Source organism: Vicugna pacos, chromosome 9, assembly GCF_048564905.1.
Source record: "Vicugna pacos chromosome 9, VicPac4, whole genome shotgun sequence".
In the NCBI taxonomy this organism is placed as follows: domain Eukaryota; kingdom Metazoa; phylum Chordata; class Mammalia; order Artiodactyla; family Camelidae; genus Vicugna; species Vicugna pacos.
The window spans coordinates 2,378,196-2,404,703 of NC_132995.1; the positions used below are offsets into that span (position 1 = coordinate 2,378,196).

The 26,508-nt window shown below is 42.8% G+C and overlaps 1 long non-coding RNA gene across 1 annotated transcript; it reads left to right on the plus strand.

The window, feature by feature from the left end:
• The first annotated feature begins 578 nt into the window (after positions 1-578).
• LOC116282230 (uncharacterized) lies at positions 579-18,955 on the plus strand. Its single transcript, XR_004191692.2, has 3 exons — positions 579-670; positions 17,104-18,121; positions 18,857-18,955. It is a non-coding gene; the product is annotated as an uncharacterized lncRNA (long non-coding RNA).
• The last annotated feature ends 7,553 nt before the right edge of the window (positions 18,956-26,508 follow it).

The window sequence follows — 26,508 nt, forward strand, 5'->3', positions numbered from 1 at the left end:
TCTCTCAGCAGCCCCTGGGAGGGGTGATGGAGGAGGAACTGAGAGGGTTTAGGGGGACAAGGTGAGGATTTGCTGAACATGAAACTGGTATCATACCTTCTGTCATTAAGTATGGGCTCCACTGTAAAGCCTCGCTCCCCAGAGTGCCAGGGAATTTTCAGTTAAGTACACTCGAAGGAGAGGTCAGACACAATAAGGTTTCTATGTTTCTTCCTGCTGTTATGGGAGGTGATGTAGGTAATGACACTGTGGACAGAGTGTCTCCCAGTCAGGAAGGAGGTGACTACTTCTCGCTGTCAACTCACTCTCAGTGTATTAGGAACAGAGAGAGGATAAAGGACTGAAAACCAAAGTTTAAATTTCATTTTCAGAGGCAGCGAGTGAGCCCGTTACGGTGATTGAGGATGGCCGGCAGGTGTGTATGAGCAGGTGCAACCAGGGGGCTCATGTGATTAGGAGTCAGAAGAAGCAATAAACTGAAGTGGTGGGAGGAGGGGCACCCGGGAAGGACGAATGGGAATGTTTCTGATGAATCCCAAATGTGTTTCTTGTTTCTTAAGGAAAGGGACTCGGCTTGCTCTAGTGGGAAAAGGCAGAGAGGAAGGCAGTGAAGTTGCAAACGCAGTAGGTGCCCAACGGAGAATGTCACCCTCCCGCAGTCCTGCCAGTGGTGAGTAAAGACATGAACGTTTATCTTTTCACACAAAAACAGCGCTTGGCTTTGTTGACCTCTTCTAGTGTTTTTCGGATCCCTGTTTCATTTCTTTCACTCTGGCTTCTGTTACTGGTTCCCTTTTGCTAACTTTGATCTTACTTCTTTTGTTTTTGTTCTTATGTTTTAGTTCCTTGAGGTATAAAGTCGGCTTGTTTTTTGAGATGTCCCCTTTTCTCAATGTAGGCATTTATTGCAATAAACTTCCCTCTCAGGATAGCTGCTCCTGAATCGCATAACTTTGGGTGTGTTGTGTTTCCCTCCAGGCTGCTGTCAAAGTATCTTATAAAATTTCCTTTTCAATTCAACTTTGCCCCGCTGGTTGTTCGGGAGTGTGTTCTATAATTTCCACATCGTTGTTAATTTTCCAGCTTTCCGGCTGCTACTGGTTTCTGGTTTTGTCTCATTGTTGTTCGGGAAAGGCACTTGATAAGATTTCAGTCTTCCTAAATTTCTTAAGACTTGCTTTATGCCACCACATACGATCTTTCCTGGTGAATGTTATATGTGCTTTGGAAGAAATTGTGAACTTGGCTGCTGTCGGGTGGAATATTCGGGATATGTCTCTTGACTTAAAAAAAAAAAAAGCACAGCCTGGGGGAGGGGAGAGCTCAGGGGTGGAGCTCATGCTTCGCAGGCATGAGGTCCTGAATTCAATACACAGTTCCCCCATTAAAGTAAATAAATAAACCTAATCACCTCCCCCAAAAAGAAAATTTAAAAAAGAGGAATACTGAAAAAAAACCCACAAATAAGAAGTTGTGGATTTTGCTTTCTTGGGAACTTTCCTGAAGAATATAGTTCAAAAAACAGCCTCTCCGCAGCTCTGAGGAACAGTTCCAAAGAGGAAAGGGAGGGACCAGGACACATGGGAGTTTTGCTGAAAAATAAAATGTCGGACATCTAAAGATTAGTGCTAAACCCAAAATACAGAATCTCAAGTTAATGGTTTTAATGCTTTTCTAAATCTAGAAAGATGCAAAGGTCTGAGCTTACTGAAATTATTCATCTGATACACACCTTAACTATTTAGAGCCAGTATCCCATTTTCCTCCATCCTGAGTTCCCTGCAAGTGTACCACCGGGGGCGGCTGCAGTGACTGCTGGCTTGATGGTGGGCAACACTTTTATTACTGAAATGGCAGGACATATTTTTTGGCCACATGACTGTTGAGTCCAGTTTACCTACATTGTTGTTCAACCCAAACTTCCTGTGGTTGTTTCTGTCTGCTTCATCTGTTCACTGATGATTTTGGGGGTTTTCTAATTTCCACTATGACTATATCGCCATCTGTTTCTTACATCAGGTCTGATAATATGTGCTTTACCCATGTAGGTGCTCCGATGTTAAGTGTATAAATATTTATATTGTCTTCAGAAATAAAATTTATATTTTATGGCAAGATAAGAAAAAAGATAACATGAAAACTTTTCCCTGCCTTTGGCCAGCTCTGTCCCCATGGTGCACTGTGTGTCTGCATTCTGCATCGACCAAACGCCCCCCATCGGCAGGAGCACCTGCTCAGCTGTAAAGGGCAACGTTCTCCCAGCATCAACAAGCCAGCTCCTTAAAAGACAATGTTCCTTCCTGATCTTGTAAGGAGTCACGATGACCCACCGCGTGGTACTTGCAGATCTGGGATGTGTCCACCGTCAATAATATGTCATTTGATGTACAACCACCTGTCTCAAAACACACCACTGGGCTTTGGCTCCTAATGGGCAGAACAGTTCTCCAAACTTCCTGAGATGCCGTTCCTGGGTCATAACCCTCACTTTGCCTCGAGTGAAATTTCTATTTCTTTCATACATCGACTGGTTAATTCTTCCTTGACATTCTTATGACTGTTTTTATTAGTGATTTTTGTAGGCATCACACTACAAGCTGCAAAGAGGTGACGTTCACTCCTGTCACCATGCCATAGAATATGAAGGTCCTTGAAGCAGGATAGAGTCTCTCCCGTGCTTTCCGCTGCGTTTTCTTTTGCATTTTCATTCCGTATCTGTTCTAACCCACAAATCATTCTGATTCTTGACTTTCATGTGTCAGTTTTCTCTTAGGAAAGTTCAGAATTAAGGTTTACACAACATGCGTGTTCACGTGTTTCCAGCTGTGGCGTCATTACCACTTAAAACCCCGGTTCACCTGCAGGACCAGTGCTTTCAGAGCAGAAAGACTTTGCACTTATGACCACGCTGACCCGCTACTGATAAACTAGCTACTTTAAACCATCTTAAGTTTGCTTGGATTTTTCCAACAAGTTGGGCAAAGATCTTTCTTTTATAAAATAGTAAGAAACCATGATAAAAGCAACAGATGCCCTGCTGAAAACTGGGTGCCTGTCGTAAGTAGCTGATTCAAATTCACTTAGAGTCAAGAGTAAAAAATGCATTAAAATTGACTAGACTTCAATAAAAAATAAAAATTCTTCAAGATTTGCACCTCTTGTGGAGTGATGGAAGTGTTAGCTGTCTGGATGGTGGTGGTGGATTCATGGGTGTAGACATCTATCAAAGTTCATCAAATTGTACATCTGAAATATGTGTACTTTAATGTGCAAGAACTACACCACAATAAAGGTGTTAAATATATTTAAAATAAAAATTAAATTGAAATTAAATAAAAGTAAATTGAAAACAAAAACAAAAAAATTGTAAATGAAATTTTAAGATGAATAATGAAAACTTTAAAAATTGTAAAATTTAGAAAATAAAGTAAAATTTAAAGAAATTCTAGAAAAGCTTCAAAATGCAAAAAAAAACATTTAGCAGTATATAACCTTTTTTTTTTTACAAATAAAAGGTATATAATGACAATGCATCAGTATTGGCTTATAAATAATGGATTTGAAATAGTTCGAAATATACTGAATTATGACAAGAGTATAGAAAGGTTCACGTACACGTACATATCTCACAGACCATGATTAATATTATCTTGCTGACTCATCGTGGTTTCTCTGTATGTCATCCCATCATGAAGAGTGTTTTTCTGAACCACCTGAGAGTCATGTCTGACGTGCTCCACTCCATACCTGCATTTCCTAGTGCTGTTATCCCTACAACAAAGACAGTCTCCTCCATAACACATGGCCGTTCACCTCAGGGCACCAACAGCACCGCTCAGTCCACAGACCTCATCCAGTCTCCCAGCAGACAGCACCATGAATTATCTTCCTCTCTGGTCATCACTGGCCCCGGGTCACCACTCATCCCAGATGGAGACTGGCCCAGGGTCACCACAGGAGTGAGTTCTCACTGGTCCCGGATTATCACTGGTCCAGAACCATCCCTGGCCCCGCACCAGGTAGATTTTCATCCACCATCACCTCCGGCTGATTCTAATCCACAGCGAGGGTGGGCAGCCACAAGATGACTGATGAGTCCAGTGGTTGGGCCCCCAGGCAGAGGCTGGGGAGAGTGCCTTGCTGGCTGGTGCTGCAGGTTGAGGTCCAGTTGCAGACTCTAGACCTGAACCTGTAGCATTGGTCCTGACTGGCTGACCTTTACAACCAGAAACAGGTCCTAGTTCAATGCACATGTTAATTCTGTGTGAAATTTGTGATTTTGTTTTCAGCAAGGTACTCACTTTGCATTCTGTGAGCTGGGGCACAGATGAAATGTGCTAAAATCATGATTCCAGACCAGGCTCCCAGATCCCCAAGCCAGGCTCGCTGGGTGCCGCGTCCCCTGTGTTCTGTCCCTGTTGCTTGTGCCTCCTTTATTGGGCATCAGGGTCCGTGGATCCCTGCTGAGCATGAATACAATGCATGAATTTTGAGATGACATTTCTTAGTCCATCTCGTCAACTGTGACTGTTGCTTTTGCCCCATTAATCGTGCTTTTTGGATGGAAAACCATGATCTAGGTATTTTTGTTCTTAGATTCTAAGGCAAGACCCAGCATCGTCCATTGAGCTGATTGTGAGGAAATTGTTTGCTGTACCAGAGGGTTTGTGCTGTATTGGCTGCACCCTCGAGGTCGCTTTAGGACAAGCACATGGTCCCTGACCTCACAGTCAGGACTGCTTGGAGGTGGTGGCATCCACAAAACCACTCATCTTCAACTTTCACCCTTCCTTTGAGGTCCACCCCCACTCTAGTCCTGGGTCCAAGTGGCTACGAACAGCCAATCACGGCTCATTCCCACGTCCAAATCCCTGCAGTGGAGGGTCAGTCGAGGGACGTGAAGGATACCTAATACAAAGCTGAGTCTCCCCCCACACTTCTTCTGAATCTGCTTGGCACATTCATATCACAAGCTCCTCACGTCACCAGAAAGAATGAGGTGAATGTTGGCGGTGTCACAACCAAGATCACATCCTTGGCGGAGAAAAAGGAGGTACTTTCACAAATGGACAGACCACATGGCCCAAGTAGCCCTTTTTAATTTTAGCTGGACACGTCTGCTGCCCCCGGTTTATCCATTCCCTGCAGAAGGAGCCCGATGGGGAGGATTACATGCTCTTTCTGTTGCATGGTCTCCCAGAGGAATTTCGTCACGCCCACTTCCCAGCTAATAGACCTGGTTTCAAAGCTCCAATTATCAGTTAACATTTCCGACTCTCAACTGATCATTCCAATGATGAGTGTAAAGAATTCTAATGCTATCTCGCTATATTCCTAATCATTGCATTTTCTTAATCCATCTCTGTATGTCCAGGGGTGCTTCTTGCAAGCATTCATTGCCCAGAACACACAGAAAGGCTTGGTGTCCAATGAGAGACTCAGGAAGGGGGTTTGTAAGTGACTTAGAACAAATGACAGTGTCCTTGCAGAGTGACTTGGACATGAGGGAGGCCTGAGCATTCTGAGGAGGGAAATTCTGGCTTCAAATGTGGTATGTTCCGGACTACGCAGACCTGCGGCCATAAATAGCAAGGGTTGTGGAAACTGAAGGCAGCGGACAGACCCGCTTCCAGATCCTCCACTGACGATCAGTGTGACAGACTCTGGAGCAGTTATGGGAAAGTGAGCCGGGAGTGCAGATGCCCCACGGGAAACACAGCGAAGGGAGCCCTTCTTGTTTTCCTGATGCCCCTTCCTCCCCGAATTGTGACTTTCATCGTCAGTTTGGAATCTCCCACAGGGAACATAGAAAACTCTGTGTCCTCTGCTCAGCTGCTCCTGTAGACCTGCTCAGTAATTGCCAGGAGCTGTCACTAATCCCCAGGAGTGGACGAGGGTGATTAGCCCTGAGGGTCAGATTTGCTCCTCACTGGGGATGCCCCAGGCTCTCTGTGTAGACAGTGTCACCCGTCCTACAGATGACATGATAATGGCTCCTCTGTGGGGTGGTCAGGTCCAGGGACCCTGTCCCTATAACTGTGGCCCATCCTGAGTGACATTCCCTGCACAGAGCTGTGGGGCCAAGACCGGGCAGGTGAGTGCTCCCTTGTGTTCAACCTCAGGGCAGAAAACAGGAGGGAAGGGCTCTCCCACAGGAGAGGAACTCAGAGCTGTGCTGTTAGCACCATTGGGTGGGATGGGTGCTACCCCTGCCTTGCCCTGAGTGCCCCATTCGTGCCCTGGCTGGGCAGGCAGGAGGGGGGAGTGTGTTGTGGGGGGTTTCTGAGCGGGACCAGAGTCATGAGGCTCATGGCAAATCCCTGTGCCCTGGAGTCCCTGACTATGAGGAAAAGAGAGGTGGGCAGTCACTTTGGAATCTGTGCCAAGCCTTGTATGACCAGAGCCACTGAGCTGCTAAATCATGTCAACATGGGTCTGCAGGTTCCCTAGGATCTAACATGTTTGGGGAGGGTATTTACTTTCTGCCAGGGTATTGCACCACCATTCTGGGCGTTTTTCAGCTGTGTGTGCATGTGTTGCTCATATGTTTATGTCTAAAATTGAATGCGGAAATGCTCCTCTGTCCTACTTTAACCCTAAGCAGCAGGAAAAAAAAATTGTAGTGATGTGAAATCGAGTGAACTTCCCAGTCTGCCAAAGCAGTATCAATGTTGGAAAATGAGCAGTATATGCTCTATTCAACGCTGGAAATAGGATTAGAATAATACTCTCCGCGGCAGTTCAACTTTGTATTTTAAAACCTTTTTATCAAAGTATAGTTGGTTTACAATGTTGGGTTAATTTCCGGTATACAGCATAGTAATGCACTTACACATACATATATGATATTTATATTCCTTTTCATGGTCTTTTTTATTGCAGGCTATTATGAGGTACTGAACATAGTTCACATTACTTTTTAAATTTGAAAATATAGTGGAATATACCTAGGTCCATGCAATGGTCCTAATGTTTGTGTGCCACCAAAAATTCATATGATGAAAACATAATCCCCAAAGATGATGATATCAGAATGTGAGCCTTTTCCTGGTGCTCAGGTCATGGGGGTGGAGCCCTTATAGGTGGATCAGTGCCCTAATAAAGGAGCCCTCAGAAAGCTCCATACCCTTTCCGCCACGTGAGGCCATCGGGAGAAGGCAGCAGCCACACCGCAGGAAGGGGGCTCTCACCGGCCGGGGACCGTGCCGCCAGCTTCGAGATCTGTGAACTATCAGTCTCTGTTGTTTATAACCCGCCCAGCTGGTGATATGTTGTTGCATAGCAGCCCAAGCTGACTAAGACAGCCCAATATGGAAAAGGGCTCCTGATGACAGGCATGGGGAAGAACAAGACGCCATCAGAGGCAATTTCTGAGAAAAGTCTTAGCCATTCTCTACTGGACGCAAAGTGCTTCCTCCCTCCCCGACCCTCACCGTGTCCCTCTGTCCAGGACTTTATTCCCACCTCCTGTATCCATCGTCCTGGGTGCACAATGAGTAGGGCTCTCTCAGGAGGGCTGTCTCATCCTCTTAGGAGGTCTCCACCAACCAGCCCTGATCTCTGTGCTGACATGTGCTGAGTCACACACTCGTCACCTGATTCAGCAGCACATTGATCCTGCTGCATCCTCTGTGTTCTATGCATTTTAGTTATTTTATAACAGAAATTATGGAACCTCAGAAGGTATGAGGAGCTGAGTGGAGCAAAAAGTGCTCAGGCAAAAGAGAGATGCAATGGCCTTGAAGCTTGTTTCATGAAATCAGAGCTTTTTGTCAGAAAATGTATTGGAAAATATGGCTCCAAGGTTTTCTCTCTTTTTATAAAGACTTTTTTGCATAAGCTTTCCTGAATTAATGGAAATTGACCTGCCTATACTGGTCCCTGCACATATGGGGATCAGGAGAGGCTCACGAGGGAGGCGGGCACTGGGATGTGGTTCCAGGGGGAAACAAGGGCCCGTCTGTGGATTCATGTCTAACTGGCTGTGGAGGTGCCCGTGTGTGACTGTGTGGGGCCGGTGTCATGGATTGTGTGGGGCAGGTGAGTCCTGCATTTCTGGTTCAATGCCTCACCCGTGGCATTGATCTGTGTGCCCCAGAAAATGTACAACCAGTAGGTTTGACCACATCTGTCACCTGAGTAATAGCTCAGCCCATAGCAAGTAAGTACAGGCTCTGTTTGTGGGAGGAGAGATAGGAGGGGTTGAGGCTACCTGCATGCATTTGTCACTGGGAGATGTGATGCAGGGAGGAGTGAGTGGGGTGGTTAGGGAGGGTCAAATGATGACTTACTGGGCATGAGATCAAGTAATATATTTTGCCAATAAACAATGTTTGGATAAATTCGTTGAGACTACAGTAAAATTTAACAAACTTAGAGAAATGGATTGTACAGGTTATTGTTAATCAAAGGAGGTTATCTGTAATTAAAATTTCAGATTAGAGGCTCATTTAGTACAGATTTATCAAAGAAACTGCAGGGAAGGGATTGATCTGTGATGAATGAATCAAACATGGGGGGAATTATGTAAGGATACATAAATATATATATGTATATATATAATGTTTGCTCTTATTATTTTGAAGAAATGTAACTCTAAGACTAAGAAAACGGTTTTTATTTCACCTTCACTCATCCCTTCTCCAATGATCTTCTTTTCTTCACGTAGATCCGGATTTCTGATCTTCGTCATTTTTCCTCTCTCTAAAGAACTTCCTTCAGCATTTCTTCAAAGCAACTCTAGTGGCAACACAGTCCATCAACTTTACCTTCTCTGAAACAGTCCTTATTTTTCCGTCAATTTTGAAGGAAAACTTTAAAGGATGCAGAATTCCAGGGTGGAATAGTTTTCTCTTCACAGTTTAAATATTTCACTCCACTCTCCTTGCTCGACTGGTTTCCAAGGAGGGGTCGGAAGTCACTCATCTTGGTTCCTCCATCTATAAGGTGAGGGTTCCTCCCCTGTGGCTTCTTTCAAAAATTTAAAATTATTTTTGAAAATATAGCAGCTTGAGTATGATATGCCAAAGTATAGGGTGGTTTTTGGATGGAAAGGCATTTACCCTATTTGGGGTTCTCTGGGCTTCCTAGATCTGTGGCTTGGTGTTGTCACTGATTTGGGGGAACTCCCAGTCATTCTTGCTTCATATATTTCTTCTGTTTCTTGCTCTTTTCTTCTCCTTCTGGTCATCCCATTATGCATGTGTTACACCTTTGGTAGTCCTCCCACAGTCCCTGGACATTACATCTTGTATTTTTCCAGTCTCTGTTCTCCTGGCTTTTTGGTTTGGGAGGTGTTTTGATAGATCCTCAAGCTCAGAGATTCTTCCCTCATCAGTGTCCTCCGACCTAATAACAAGCCCATTAAAGCATCCTTCCTCCTGTGACAATGCATTTGATCTCCTACGTTTATTGCTGGTTCTTTCTTAGACTTTCCATCTCTCTGCCTACTTTGCCCATGTGTTCTTGGATGTTGCCTAACTTATCCATTTGAGCCCTTAGCATAGCAGTCATAGTTGTTTTACAATCCCAGTTAGATCATTGAAAAATTCCTGTCATATCTGAATCTGATGTTTGCTCTGCATCTTCAAAATCTTTTGTGCCTTTTAGTGTGCCTAGTAATTTTTTCTTGATGTCCAGATATGATGTATCAGGTGAAAGTAACTACTGGTAATAAACGTTTAGGGATGTGATGGTGATGTGTGGGGAGAGAGGAAGCCTCCTGCAGTCCTACAGTTAGGTCTCAGTCTTTCGGTGAACCTGTACCTCTGGACAGTAAACGTTGCAACTGATTCTCAGATCTTTTCTCCTCCATAGATGAGCTTGGATGGCTAGAGTGGAGTGGAGTTGGGTGTTTGCCTTCTGAGGTCAGTGAGGATCTGTGAAAACCCTACCTGATTAGGCTCTGGTTAACTAGCCTCTCTGAAAGCAGACCTTGTTAAGAACACAGTACTGTGGAGTTCAAAATAGTTTCTTTTCCCCTCCCCCTGTGAAGCACAGGGGGATGGATTTTTCTCCAGGATTTACTGAGAAAAATATCACAAAACTCACAGATATTTGGGGGTCCTCCTATGATTAGTCTGCCTGGAGTTGCTCACTCTCAGACTTCTACACAAAGAGCGCCCACCAATCCATCTATTGTAATGCAGGGTTTCCTCCCCAAAGCCTTGTTCCCGCAGTTTTCCCGCTCCTGAGTCTCTGCTCCAGGAAGTCTCGATTTCCTCTTTTCGCCTGTCTGACTCTGCATTCTTTAGAAGCACTATTATCCCCTGTGTCCTCAAGTCTCTAAATGATGCAAGAATTTCCAATATAGTGAATGTTTCACTCATTGTTAGCTTGGAAAGGTGACTTTCAAGCTCCATGCATGAGGAGCTAGAAAGCAGATGCCTGCAAGTGAGTTTTTAATGTGTGTGTCCTGACTCTGATGATGTACGAGTCCTCCAGTGTGGACAACTGATTCTGCTGCAGCTGTAGTAATGTTAGCAAGACAGTCTTAACATCTCAGTGATACGTTTGCATTTTCCATTTCATTTTCTTAAGACACTTTTAATAATAAGCAGGATGCTGATGAATTCTAAGCATTTTGGAGTATATATGTTAGTCACTATCACATATTCATACACTCAGTATATATTTTGTAATTTATCAACCATATTGCTGAATAACATAGACATGGTTTTTAAATTCATGGACCTTACAGGCTGGTTGATAATAAGGATATTGAAAAATAGACATAAATTTTAAATAATAATAGTGAAAATTGTAATGGGTGTCATATTCTACAGGTTGAGTCCCTCCTGTGGTGCATGAAAGTGTGTCCCATCTCAGGAGAGGAAAAGAGCAATTTTTTTCCCCAACATTGGTTATGTAAGAAGACTGCTAGTGTCATCACCACCACAGCCCCCTAAGCACTCCAGGCCCCTCTGAACCCTCTGCATGTCCTTTCACACAGATGCCTTGAGGAACCAAGGGGAGTTGTCTCTGAAAACCATCTTTCTATTACAAGTGGGGACTGGTGCTCTCGCCAATGCCATTCTCTTCTTCCATAACATCTCTCCACTCTTGCTTGGACACAAGAAGAAAACCAAAGACATCATTGTCACCCACATGGCTGTGGCCAATCTCTTGGTTCTTTTCTCCTCTGGGACTATCCACACAATGGCTACTTCTGTTCTGAGGAAGCCCCTGTCCAGCCTTGGGTGTAAGTTTGTATATTATATACAGAGAGTGGCTCGCAGCAGCATCCTGTGCTCCACCTGTGTCCTGAGCACCTATCAGCTTGTCACTCTCATCCCCAGGACAGTGAACTGGATGATGTTCAGAGGAAGAACCCCTAAATTCACTGGTCTTTCCTGTTGCACCTGCTGGATATTCAGTATCTTAATGAATATCTACATTCCTGTGATGGTCACTGCTCCAAATAGCCTAGGGAATGATTCTGACACCCAAGGGAAATGGTTCTGTTCAGTCTCAAGTCTCAGTGAAGTCACTGTCATCCTGTGGTCATTTCCTGATGCCATGTTTATTGGCCTCATGGTCTGGTCCAGTGGCTCCATGGTGCTTCTCCTGCTGAGACACCACCAGAGAGTGCAGTACATTCACACCCCCACTGGATTCCACAGATGCCCCCCGGAGACCAGAGCCGCCCACACCATCCTGCTGCTGGTGGTCACCTTTGTCATCTTCTACATGATGAATTCTGTTTTTACTTTTTATATCACTGTCTTTTCTGATTTTCATCTATGGTTGCTGCAGACGTCTAATGTCTTGGTTTCCATATTTTCCCACTGTTTCCCCCTTCCTGCTGCTCCTTAGGAATCCTAGAACACCCAGAATCTGCTCTTGAGTTGTTAGAAATTATGGTTAAAGTGCTAAATGTGTAGTAAAGGTCATCAATAAGGACCATAATCCCGGTCTTCTGTAACTACTTAGTACTCAGTTTTTATTGAGGTATAATTAACATCACATTATATTACTCCTGATTGTACATTATGATTGGATATTTGCTTATGTTGCAAATGATCACAGTAATTCTAGTTGACATCTATCCATCTCCATACATAGTTAAAGAAAATTTTTTCTTGTGATGAAATCTTTGAATATTGACTCTCTTACAACCTTTCATTTTGTGACATAGTATTAGTAACTTTTGTCCCCAAGCTGTGTATTAAATACCCATGACTTGTTTATTTTATAACTGGAAGTTGGTACCATTGAAGTTTGTGCTCAAACCCAAATTTTGACATAAAATCCAGTGAAATTAGTTAAATTAAGTGCTGGTGTTGCCTTGGGAGATCTGAAAGTCAATCCATGAAACTGTCCCCTTGAAGAAGATTTAAAACCATCATTGAGGTGTCACATTTGGCCTTGATTAATAGAGCTATCTAAAAGAAAACCTCTTTCTCCAGGAACATCTGAAGTCTTTTCACAAATTTTCTCCCTATGTGAGTGTGGCTAATACATGACATAATTTTGCACATAATCCAGTTATGTTCCAGGTAAATGTTGCTCCAGAGTGGGTGGAGGTTTTATTTCTTAGATGAAGAAAAGAAACCTGGAAAATGGAGAAGTGCTTTTATATATCGGTAGGTACCTTTTCCGCTCATACTTCTCCAATATGCTGTATTGTTAAGCAGAAAATCCATGTTTTTGAATGGATTGCTTAACCTTTAAACCTGGAATTTATTTACAAGATTGACCCTCAGTAAATGGGATTGAATAGATGAGTGAAGTATATGAAGCAGGGAGTCAAAGCTGTTAGTTGAATATTTAGTTCACATCACCAAAGAACAGTAACTTGTGTTTTTTATTTTTATTTTTTCCTATTTGTCCTATCTGCTTTTTCCTCTTTTTTTTCCTGCCTTCTTTTGGGAAATTATAGTGCTTATGAAATTCCATTTTGGGGATGATAAATTTAAGGTATAGCCATTTTTATTCATGGATTTAGCCATCATATACAGGCTCCAACAGTATGATGTTGTTGTTAGAAGTACTATTTGACATTTTATAGAAGATGTAAGATTCTTGCAGTAGTATGATTCCATGTAACTTAATAATGCTTTCCAGCTGATGCAGGGGCTTTCTGGGTTGAGCCTTCCAACCAGGATCATGTGTTGCATTTAGTTGTCACGGCTTTTCTTTCCTCTCAGATCTCAAACTCTTCTTCTGTGATTCCATTTCTTTCATATACTGAAACTACTTTGTTTTGGGGGATGACCCTTCCTTTTCAGTCTCAAGTCTCAGTGGAGTCCCTGATGTCTCCCCAGGACCAGCCAGACTCAGTTTACCCTTCCTTGGCAGGAGAATCTTGAAGAAATATTTGCATTCCTATGTCTTTTGCACCGTTATTCACAATGACCAAGGCATAAAGCAACCTAAATGTCCATCAAAAGATGAATGGATGTTCATCTACTGATGAGTGATAAGATGCTTCCGTATCTTGACAATTATATATAATGTTGCTGTTAATATCGGGGTGTATTATCCTTCTGAATTAACTTTTGCATTTTTCTTGGGTATACGCCCAGGAGTGGAATTGCTGGGCCATATGGAGGTTCTATTTTTTAGGTTTTTTAGAAACCTCCATATTGTTTTCCATAGTGGCTGCCCCGATTTGCATTCCCACCAACAGTGTACAAGGGTTCCCTGTTCTCCACATCCTTGCCAACATTTGTTGTTTGTTTTCTTTTTGAGGATGGCCTTGCTTACAGGTGTGAGATGGTACCTCATTGTGATTTTGATTTGCATTTCCCTGATATTAGTGATGTTGAGCAACTTTTCATGCCCCTGTTGGCCATTTGCATTTCCTCCTTTGGAAAAAATACCTGTTCAGTTCTTACTCCCATATTTTAAATGGGTTGGTTAGTTGTTTGTTTGCTTTTTAATAGAAATACAAGTGATTTTTATAAAATAAAATAAAATAATAAAATAAATAATAAATAAGAAGATGAATGGATAAAGTCAAGGCAGTTTTAATATATACACTGTACTATTACTCAGCCATAAATAAGAAAAATGTCTTGCTTTTTACAAAACATGGATGGACCTTGAGCGCATTATTCTCAGTGAGATAAGTTAAACAGAGAAAGAACAACACTGTGTAGTATCTCTTATATGTGGAATCTAAAAAAGCCAAGCTCATGAGACAGAGAGTGTAATAGTGGTTTGTAGGGACTGGGCTGGGAGGAAGGGGGAGATGTTGGTCCAAGGGTAATAAATACTTGGAAATTGTTAAGAAGTGAGATCTCCAGTGTTATCACCACCAATTTTTAAACAGTCAATTACAGCAGGGAACGGAGGTGTTAATTTTACTGTGGTAATCATTTCACGATATATGGGTTTATCAAAATATGTTGAACACCGTCAACTTACATGTGTGATAGATCAACAGTGTCTCAATAAAACTTTTATGAAATAAAATTGCGGTTCTATTCTCACCGCTTCACACCAGGGGACAACCCGTCTCAGCCTATTCCAACAGTGGTGATACGGACCTGTCAAGTGTCTTCATATTACATTTATCATTTTGTCTTTAAAATTAATCGGCACTTGAATGAGAGAGATCCTGAGATGGTCGTAACATGTTCTCATGACCCCTAGATGAACCCACATTAGCTCCCACCTCAAATGCCACATAAATCAAAATGTAATGACTCTTATTTCAGTGTCAACATATATCAGGTAAGAGTCTGTGTAAGGAGGAGTTTTACCTTCACCCAGTTCTTTATTTAATCATTCATTTAGTCATTCATTTTTGTTCATATCAAATATATGCTGAATTCCTGAACGACTCAGTGGAATGCATTCTGATGCAACACTGTCAGTTTTAATGAGCATTTTGTCCTAGATATAAGGAGCAAAAGACCAATAAAGCTACTGTAATTCTTCAAAAAAAATTTTGTAGGCTTATCTGTATGGTCCCGATGCAGTCCTGTCATCAGTCATTTCACAAAAAGAAGTATTGATCCCTTTACATCAAGATCAGATTGTAGGAACCAAGATCTGCTAGGTGAAGCTTTGTACATTGCTACCAATGTGTCATTTCTTCTGGGACATCACAGCAAATGAGCTCTTAATTTTTCAAGTTTCATGCACATGCACACACTCACATGCATACACATATTTATAATGCACTATGAGATATTCATTATTCCTCCAATTCAAAACCAACCCCTAGGATTCATTCTGCCCTTTTCCTCTTCTTCGTTTATAAATATTCCACCAACAGTGAGAAACCTGGACTATATCCACTTCAGTATATGTGTTATTTGCTCAGAGATAGATGACATGTTTAACATCCCAATCCAGAGCCACTCTGCCTTTTTCACATATATTACATACTGGAAAGAAAAAATATTACTCAAATAATGTAGTAACTTTGTGTAAAGATAGCAGCTACTAGAATATGAGGGCTTTATTCCAATTATTATCATCAATTCTGAACATAAAATTTCACCTAGTTAGGGTCCAGGTAAGTTTCCCCAGGAAAATTCAGTTTTAGGGAAGAAATTGAATCATAGAAATCAAAAAGGAGCTCCCAGTCTATGTCTATGTGTCTCTTTCTGTTTTGTATTTATGTATTTATGTATGTATGTATGTATGTATGTATGTATGTATGTATGTATTTTTAGATTCCACAATGAGCCATCTCATATGGTATTTTTCTTTCTCTTTCTGGCTTAATTAACTTAGAATGACATTCTCCAGGGACATCCATGTCACTGCAAATGGCATTATGTTGTCATTTTTAATGACTGAATAGTATTCCACTGTATAAATATATCGTTCCATCTTTATCGAGTTATCTGTTGATGGACATTTAGGCTGTTTCCATGTCTTGGCTATTGTAAATAGTGCTGCTTTGAACATTGGGGTGCAGGTGTCTTTTTGAAGTAGGTTCAAAATTTGAAGATACTGACAGGCATATGTAGAACAGATAACAAGACTACACTGTACAGCACAGGGAAATATACACCAGACCTTGTGGTGGCTCACAGCAGAACAGAATATGACAATGAATATCTGTATGTTCATGTATAAATGAAAAGTTGTGCTATACACTGAGAATTAACACAACATTGTAAATTGACTATAACTCAATAAAAAAAAGTTAAAAAAAAAAGAAATAAAAGTGAATGAGTGGAACCAAAAAGGAAGGCATGTGCTGAAGGCTCAGCAATGCCATCTATGTCCTGTGCTCCCTTCGGCTCCACTCTGGCTGTTAGCACTTGGAAGGTAGGAGCTAGGACAGAAATGTAGGCATTGCATATGATCTCTTGATTCACATGGGAAAATTCTCCTGTCTTTAGAACTTGGTGCCAGGACAGTGAGTTATAGAAATGGAGTCTTTTTCCTCATCCAGCACTATGCATTTGACTAATCTCTCATGAGTCCCCCATAAACAGACTAGGCTATGAATACTGGTATCATTTCATCTTGTAACATTAGCCATGGAGCCAGTATTCCTACATTCACTAAAATTTCTGCTCTGGAGCCTCTGTGTCACTGTTGGATCCAAACTTGAAGTTCAAGTGTATCGCATTCTTAGGCTCGACTGCTCTAGCGTTGTAACAACTCCTCCTAGAATTCCTACCACTATCTCTTTATTTTTTAGAGCACTATGAAACCAAGTGCCTGGAATGCAACAAGATGAAATGGAAAAGAGAATTGTGGAGTAAATCAAAGTTTTACATTTCAGTATTATACTCTGCTAAATATAATTAGTGTCCTTGCCTAAAATTATCTGTGACATGCCCATACTTTGGCAGGTCTGGTACTAATATGAATTCTAAATATGAAGGCAAAGATCTGCATGGTCTTTGTCTCCATTTATCTTACAGTAAAAAAAAAAAAGAAAGTTTTCAATCCAATAACCACGTGGAATTCCCTATGACTAACAGGAACGCACTGCTACAAAACATATAACATATGATTTGACCTTATTAGAACCCACAAGGTAGTGCCCAGTCCAGGAAAATTGTAGATTTTTGAAAGAAGAACATATTAAAATGCTGCATGGGAGAGATGTTTGGGCTTCTGGAGTAGAAGTGAGGAATGAGCCTACACTGTGTCCTTTTGCTGAAATTCTAACTTTTCTTTCCACAGTGAATACACCTTTGATGCTGACACTGCTGATGACTTCCTTTTCATGTATAATGACTTGAGAAGCCCTTGGATTAGCTCTAAAAGAAGAATAAAAACAAGAAGACATACTCAATAAGAAACAAATGACAGCAAAAACAACAATTTATCAGTGAAAAGACTGTTGGAACGCATGGGGATGTGTGGATGTCCGGAGGGCTGGGGGCACCATGAATATGCAGGTGGAGTGGGTGCTGGGCACTAGACGTCCTACAAAGTACAAGCAGTTGCAAGAGGCACATTTTTGATGAGGAGTCAAATAGGAAATATTTTAGGCTCATATGGTCTCTACCAAACCTACTTAATGCTGCCTTTGTGGGTGGAAGCTGCCATACACACTAGGAAAACAGGTGTGGCACACTGCAATGAAACACACCAACAACGGTTCCACTAAAAGTAACCATCTTCCCACGGAATCACGTCAGATACACAGTGTTCTGAAGTGGGAGAGACAGCTTCAAATCTGGGTATTCTCCAGATGAAAAAGTCCTAAGGCTATAAGTAGCAAGAATCATGGAATTTAAAGTCATTAGAAACAGACTCCTGACCAAGATGACACTGAGTATTCTGAAGAGATGAAAAAGCTTTGTCCTTGAACTTGACCAATTAAGAATAATGTGACAGAAGTCACCTTCAAGTGTCCCTTGAACGCCTGATTATCACTTTGATTCTGAACTTCAGTTATCCTCGGGGAATGCAGAAAAGGTTTTTTGGCCTCTGCTTGGCCTCTCAGGTCTTTTTAAATTGCCAAACGTTGTCCTTAAGCACTTGAGGAAGAGATGATGGCTGCACTGGGATGAAATTGGCTGCTCATGGGAGACACCGAAGGCGCTCCATGCAGTGTCGCTGATAAGCAGATGATGGTGTTCCTGTTGGAGACCAGGTGTGTGGACCCTGTCCCTGTAACTGTGGACTCAGGAGCTGCGGAACCCATCCTGATCAACACTTCCCTGAATGGAGCTTTGCAGCCAAGATGAGTCAGGTGAGTGCTTCCTTCTCAGGGCAAAACACAGGACAGAGGGTGTCTCCAACAGGAGAGGCTCTTGGAGCTCTGCTTGTGCAGTGACTTTGGGCAGGACACCTGCTAACCCTGCTTCCCACCGGTCATGCACACTGAACGATGCAGTGGCAGGGTGGAGCTTTGATTTAGGGAACACAGAACAGGGCTTCTGGAGGGTCAAATGAGGATTTACTGGGCATGAGAGTCAAGTCAGATCTTTTGTTAGTAAAAGAGATTTTGTATGATTCATGAGGCTCCAGTAAAACCCAGCTCCCTCCAGTCCCAGAGAATTTGCAGATGATTGTAATTTGCAACAGAGGTCAGAATAAGTAAATTTATGTATTTCCTCCCTCTTGTTGGAGACGGTGTTGAAGAGCAGTATCCAGTGTTCCCTGGATGCTCACTGCGGCCAGCCGCCGTGGTCTGAGACCCGATTCGTGGATGAGGAGACCACGTGTCCGCATCCAGCTGTCAGGGCACTAGGGAGAGGCTGAAGAGTAAGGAAGCAACAAAGGGACGGGTTTCACTTGGAGACTGGGAGTTAACAGGACATGGTGGCTGAGGATGACTGTCACGTGGACAGAAGCTGGTGAAATCAGCAGGGCTGGAGTCCGAGAAGGAGCAGGACACTTGAAGCCATGGGAAGGGGGGGGTCAGGTAGAGGGAGGACTGCAAGTTGCTGTGATGAAAGAAAAACGTGTTTTTCATTTTTTTAAGGGAAGCCAATTCATCAGGACTTAGTGAGGAAGAGGAAGAGAGGGCAGCGCTGGGGTGTGAAACGCGACTGTGAGTGTGACCGATGTCCCTCACATTCCTGCCCAGGTAAGTAAGCAAAGGGATGTTTTCTTTTCAAAAAAAAAAAAAAAACCAACTCAGTTTTGTCGAAGTTTTCCATGGTTTTTCTGGTCTCTATTTCATGTACTTCTGCTCTGGTCTTTGCTGTTTTCTTCCTTCTGCTGCTTTGACCTTAGTTAGTGCTTTTTAGTTTTGTGAGGTATAAAGTTTGGTTGTTTATGGAGATCTTTCTCTTTTTTAGTTTTTTTTTCCTTACATCAAATGGTATTTGTTTTTAAATTTTAGAGAAAAAATTTTCTTACTACCAGTAGTTTGAAATTGTTCACTTCAGTGTTTGGAAACAATGCAATATAACAAGGTAACAAAGTTTCTAACGTTCACACCCACAGAATCTTAATCTTACGTAGAATAAGTTGCACTAATATGGCTTTTTTCTTTATGGAAATTTTTTTCAGAAACTCGTTAGATACCATGAAGGCTGATTTATATTATTCCAACTAATTACGTTTACAAACTACATTTGAAAAAACTTCTGTAGTTGAGGATAATCATAAAACAAATGGGCTAGCTAGAACCAGGGTTTCCTCTGCTCAGTCCTGCGCAGAATCCTTGTTGCTGTGGCACAGACCTCCAGGACTTGTCCTTCTCACAGAGCTGGTGTCTACGTGCTCTGCAAAGCAAGTTCTTCTCTCCTCAGCCATTGGTGTTCACCATTTTACTGTTATATTCTGGATATTTAATCTCTTTATATGCACCTGTGCGTGGAATTCAAAAGCACTTTTTGTGTGGGGATGGCTGGTTTCCCCTGTCTTCAAGGTTCCATGCTGTTCCATGTGCCAGGACTTCCTTCCTTTTAAAGACTGAAATATATTCCACTGCGGGTACAGTCCATGTTTGTTCGCCCATCCATCCATCTGAAGCTCAGTGTGGGGGTGGTTTGGCTACTTCGCTGCTGTGAATAGTGCTGCTGTGAACGTCAGCTTGCAAATTTCTCAACCCGTGGCTTTCAGTTATTTTGGATGTGCATCTAGAATTTGGATAACTTGGTCACACAGTAGTTCTAGTTTCAATATTATGAGGATCTGTTTCCCATAGTGGTTGCTGCACTTTGTTGTTGTTGTTTTAAAATTGCTTTACTTCAGTTGTCTCTGTATTCCAAGCCGGAATCAGCCAGTGGACTCTGCCTGCTCCCCTTGCAACATTGAGTCTGTAACAGCTATTATCAGAATACACATCTGTGTCACCACCTGCTGCCCCTCATGATTTACAACAGGTATAAAAAATGATAAATAATCACACCCTTGTTCTACACGAAATGGAAACTTGGGGCCCAGGCCCCTAGGAAGGGAGATGGGGAGAGAGGGAGGGCTGGACTGTACATGAGCCCCATGGACTTCTAACTGCAGAAGCCAGCAGTTAAGACCAGAGGTAATTTGCTTTCTCTTTCTGGCTTACTTCACTTAGTGTGATGATCTCCATGTCCGTCCAGGATGCTGCAAATGGCATTCTTTTATTCTTTTTGATGGCTGAGTAGTATTCCATTGTATAAATATACCATGACTTCTTTATCCTGCTATCTTTTGATGGACATTTAGGTTGTCTCCATATCTTGGCTATTATAAATAGTGCTGCTATGAACATTGGGGTGCTTGTATCTTTCTGAATTAGAGTTCCCAAGGGACATATACCCAGAAGTGGGATTGCTGGATCATAGGGTAAATCTATTTTTAGTGTTTTGAGGAATCTCCATACTGTTTTCCACAGTGGCTTCACCAAACTGCATTCCCACCAGCAGTGTAGGGGGGTTCCCTTTTCTCCATACCCTCTCCAGCATTTATCATTTGTGGATATTTGATTGATGGCCATTCTGACTGATGTGAGTCGATACCTCATTGTAGTTTTGATATGCATTTCTCTGAAAATTAGCCACTATATAAAAAATAGATTTAAAAAAGATTCTTCTGTATAGTGCAGGGAACTATGTTCAATATCTTTCAATGACCTTTAATGAAAAAGTATATGAAAATGAATATATATCTGTATATACACGAGCGAGACATTGAGCTGTATACCAGAAATGGACACATTGTAACTGAATGTGCTTCAGTTAAAATTTAAAAAAAGGTGGGGATGGCTGCCCAGCTCCTGAGGTCCCAGTATTAGAGGCAGATAAAAAACAGAAACAAAACTTTGGTCTAAAATTTGAAGGAAAAAAGAAATCCTGAAAGTTTAAGAGTGCTCGTGCTCCCAGGCGGAGGACAGTTGGGCGTGATAAAGGCGTCCGGGGGCCGCCCAGCTGACCGTGGCATCGGCCCTGACGCTGGATCCTGTCACAAGGAGTGAAATAACAAAATAAGATGTCAAACTTGTGGAAGAAACTTTAGATCACATTCATAGCATTTTTATCTTGCTATATAACAAGCCAACTAACACTATTTTGCATATAAATGGGAAAGATTACGATATTTGGTCAACTGGAACTATTTCCAGTGAGAAGCTGCAGGGATACCAGAGAGAACCAAGCTGAGGAAGCACCAGGGACGCGCCCTGGGGTCTCGTCCCCAGAGGGGCCCCTGGGGCTGTGGAGGGGAAGAATCACATACTTGATTAAAGGATCTGGAGTGTCTGCCAGCCCCTGCCATCCACAGCCTCCTGCCACGTCAGGCTCCTGATCCCATGGGAGGCTGACCCCTCGGTCCCCCAAATCCCTCCACGTCTGCGACTCCAGAAGGCCCTGCCTGAGAAGCGGGCCTGAGGAACAAGAGGAGGTTTGGGCGTGCATACCCTGCAGCTGCAGAAGGCACAGGTGAGGGGGCAGGGAAGCAGGAGTGCCGACCACGCCAGCACCCCGTGTCCCCAAGGGGAGCAAGTGAATTAGATTTAACTTTTTTCAAAACACGTAAACTGATTTCTCTTTAAAAAAATCTCTGGTCTTTTAAGGTCATTTTATCTGCTTTTTGTAATCACTGACACTTTTTGGGGGGGGAAATTAGGTTTTATTTTTAGAGGAGGTGCTGGGGATTGAACCCAGGACCTCTTGCATGCTAAGCATGTGCTGTACTCTCCCCACCCCGAACCCCTGTGTCCCAACCAAGTCTTTAGCTGCTTTTTAAAATGACTTCGATGCAGGAAAATGGATGTGGGGCATGAGGAGGGCCACATCCCAGGTCTCGGTTGAGCCCCTGGGATGTGCCCCACCAAGTGTGGGTTCTTGGCTTCGTGCAGGAAAGAATTCAAGTGTGGGCTAGAGTTGAGTAAAGGTTGATTTATTTAGAGATACGCACTACATAGAGTGTAGGGCAAGCAGAGATGTGTGGGAATGGGTTGCTTAGGTTAAAGTAAAAGTGGGTACACACTCCATAGGCAGATCGCGGGCTGTCTCCAAAGAGGAGGGGTTGAAAAGAGCGGCTAGACCTGGTGTTGCCAGTTTTTCTGGGCTCAGTAGCTTCGCAGGCCTGCAGGTGGGACCGTTCCAACTACCCTGGGGAAGGGTCTGGGGTTCCCAGGAATTGCTGTTAGCCTCGGGACTGTCACGGTGCCTGCAGGCAAGTTATTTCTCATGCTAATATATTACAATCAGCATATAATGAAGCTCAAGTTCTACCAGAAGTCAGCTCTCCTGCCAACTTAATCCTCAAGGCCAACTGGGAGTTGAATCTCCCACCATTTTGCTGTTAAATTGCTGTCATTCCTTGAGTGGCTGTGCCCTGCGCCCTTCCATCCTGTCTCAACTTTTTTCTGGAACGATGGAAGTTGTGGCTGGGCGCCCAGCCTGGGGGCCAAGATGGGGGACTTGGAGAAGGACAGCCTCAGGTGGTGGTTCTCACACAGGTCGTGGTTGTACAAGTGGATGAGTGCCTGGATGCCTCCTCCATGGAGCCTGTCTGGATCAGGGCCATCTTGCAGTCCTTCTGGATGAACTTGAGCTCTTTGATGACACTGCTGATACTGGAGAAGAGGATCTTGAGGTCACCCTCCATCGTGGAGGGTGGGATATTGGAGATGGCAGGGGGCAGAGGGTGGTAGGTAATTCTGAAGTTCTTGGGGCCAGGCTTCTTGACGCAGTGCAGGGGCAAGTCCTTGACGAGGCCCTGGCCCTCCTGGCCCTCATGAGGCAGCTGCACGTTCTGCACTGCCCCGTGGGCTGCGCACCGGCTTCCCGGGCAGCTCGTGTGGGTTGAGGGCACTGAAGTCCAGCGGTCCTGGGTACATCGGCCATCTGTGGTGGTGGCTGCATTGTATAACCCCAGGAAAGGTGCAGAAGAGTTTAAATTTCTCCCCATCCTCAAAAGTTGTTATTTTTCTGGAGGTTTTTCTAAATAGCCGCTATGTTAATTTTCTTGAGATGATACCTCATTTTGGTTCCGTTTTCCATTTCTCTGAAGATAAGTGATCTTAAGCACATTTTCATATTCTGATTGACCATTTGTGTATCACCTTTTAGAGAAATATCTTTTAAAGTTCCTTGCTCATTTGTTAATCAGGTTATTTGTTTTTTGTTCAGTTACAGGAGTTTGTTACATATTTTATTTTCTATTGAAGGGAAGTTGACGTAAATGTGTTCGTTTCTGGTGTGCAACTGAGTGATTCGTCACACATATATATCCAGTATCATATTTTTTCATCATAGGTTGTTAGAATGTATTGAGTATAGCTCCCTGTGCTGTACTATCTGCAAATCCCAAACTCCTAAATTATCACTCCCCCCTTCTCTCTTTGGTAAACATGGGTTTGTTTTCTGAGCCTGTTTCTGTTTTGTGAATAAGTTCATTTTTGCCATTTTTTAGATTCCACATATAAGTGAGATCATATGATATTTGTCTTTGTCTCTCTGACTTACTTCAGTTAGCATGACAACCTCCATGTCGATCCATGTAGCTGCAAATTGCATTATTTCCTTTTTTATGCTGAGTAGTATTCCATGGTGGGTGTGTGTGTGTGTATCACCTCTTCTTTAGCCAGTCGTCTGTGGATGGACACTGAGGTTGCTTCCATGTCTTGGCTGTTGTAAATAGTGCAGCTCTGAACACTGGGGTGCATGTGTCTTTTCCTATTAGAGTTTTCCCTGGATAGATGCCCACGAGTGGGACTGCTGGATCATACGGTAAGCCTGTTTTTAGTTTTTTAGGGAGCACATATATTACATAACTTAGGTTGCACTACCTTATCAGATTTGTGACTTGCAAGTGTTTTCTCTTATTCTCTCGGTTGTATTGCACTTGGCTGACTGTTTCCTTTGACTCACAGTTTTGAGTCAGGTAGTCTCATTCGTCCGGCGGCATTTTGCATGCGGACTCCAAGTTGACCCACATTGTTTGTCAAGGAGACTGTGTTTCACCAGTGAGAGGCATTGGCACCCTTGTCGAAAGTCCTGTGATGTGGTGGTATATTTCTGGGCCTCCTAGTCTTCACTGTTTGTCTGTCTTTCGATCAGTACCACCACTGTTTTGATTTTTTTTTTTTGCACTAAGTTTTGAAATCAGGAATTGTGAGACTACAAGCTTTGTTTTTTACAAGATGGGTTTGAATGCTGGAGAGTCCCTTGGACTCCCTTATGAATCTTAAGGAAGAGATTTCTATTTCAACAAAGAGGTATAGTTGGAATCTTAATAGGAGTTGCACTGCATCTATAAATAGCTTTGGGCAGTGTTGCCATTGGAACGATGCTGAGACCTCCAGTGCATGAACACAGGATGTCTTGCCATATATTTGTGCTTTCTCTAGTGTTTCCCATCAAGGTTTTCTAATTTTCAGTGTGCAGATCTTTCACTTCCTTTTTAGGTTTATTCCTCAGAATTTAATATCTTTTGTATATATTTTTTATTGAAGTAAAGTCAGTTTATCATGTGTCCGTTTCAGGTGTACAGCATGTTTCAGTCACATGAACACACATACATTCGTTTTCATATTCTTTTTCAACGTAAGTTACTACAAGATATTGAATATCCCTGTGCTTTACAGTATAAATTTGTTTTTGGTTCTTTTTTTTTTTTATCATTTTTAACCTTAGTAAAACAGAGTTCTCCTCTGATAATACTCATTTAATTACCGCCTAGACATAACACCCTGGAAATCACACACTGTAATTTATTTTTATATATTTTAAATTTTTTTAAATGGTAGTGAAATACATATAACGTAAAATTTACCATCTTAATAACCATTTTGGAGTAGACAGTTCAGTTGTGTTAAGTAAATGTACAGCGTTGTGCAGTCGCCAGAACCCTTTTCATCTTGCAAAACTGACAACAACAAATTCCCGTTCGCACCTCCTCCTGGCGCCTAACCACCACTCCACTTCCTCTCTTTCTGATTTTGGTACTTGAGGTCCCTCATGTAAGTGGAATCATACAGTATTTGTCTCTTGGTGACTGGCTCATCTCACAGAGCATAATGTCCTCAGGGTTCATCCAGGCTGCAGAATTGTCGGAAATTCCCTCTTAATGCTGAACAGGATCCCGCTGAGAAGTATATGCCACTTTTTGTTTATTCATTCACCCTCTGATGGACTCGGCTTTCTTCTGTCTTTTGGTTATAATGAATAATGCTATATGTTATAAAATAGATGTATAAAAAATGAAAGAATATTGCTAGGATTAAAGTCAGACAGTATCCTGCCCGTGTTCCTTTCTAGGAGTTTTATGGTTTCAGACCTTAAATTTAGGCCTGTAATCTGTTTTTAGCTTACCTCTCGATGTGGCAGCAGTTAATATTCTAACCTCGCTCTTTCCCATGCAGGCGATCAGCCTTCTCAGCATCACGTAGAGCAGTAACTGCCTTTTCTCCATTGCGTGTTCTTGCCTCCTTAGCTGTGAGCTGGCTGAGCGTGGTACGTGGGTGTGCTCCTGGGCTGTCTGTTCCGGCCCAGTGCTCTGACGGTCTGTCTGTGTGCCACTGACACCCCTTTGGATACCTGTAGCGTTCTGACTCCGTCTGAAGTCAGGGAGCGTGATTCCAGCAGCCCTGTTCCATCTCAAGGTAGCTTTAGCAGTTCGGGGGCTTCTGGGGTTCCATGTCAACTGGGGGATTATTTGCTCGAGTTCTGTGAAAGATGGGATGGATATTTTGATAGGGGTTGCATTGAATCTGTAGCTTGCTTTGGGTTGTATATTCCAGAAATAAATCAAACTGTGATCAGATGAAGGAGAAGAGGTGGGATGTGAGTGAGGAGGGAGGAGGGACCATCTCCAGTAGAAGCGCCTTGCAGGGGACCTCACTCCAGGACTGAACTGTCAGGGGAATAGGGTGGGGGCTCCAGGAGGACCTCGTGGGCATGAGGTGAGCCCAGTCTTGTGCAATTTTCTCTTGATTTCTCAGATTCCAACAAAAGGCAGCTTTGAAAGGCAAGGTCTGTAGAATGTAGACCTTTGTTATTCAGAAGTGTTGTGTGAGGTCAACTCAGTGCCAGGCACAGCGTGTGCATCCAGGGACGCAGGACTGTATATGCTACCCTGAGAGCAGTAGGCTGACTTTGAATTTCATATACAGGCCGGAGAAATGACAGTGTCTTCATTTCCTTTAGTCACCATGGCTTCACAGGCTGCACAAGGTGCTGACTTTCCCCCAGTGATGTA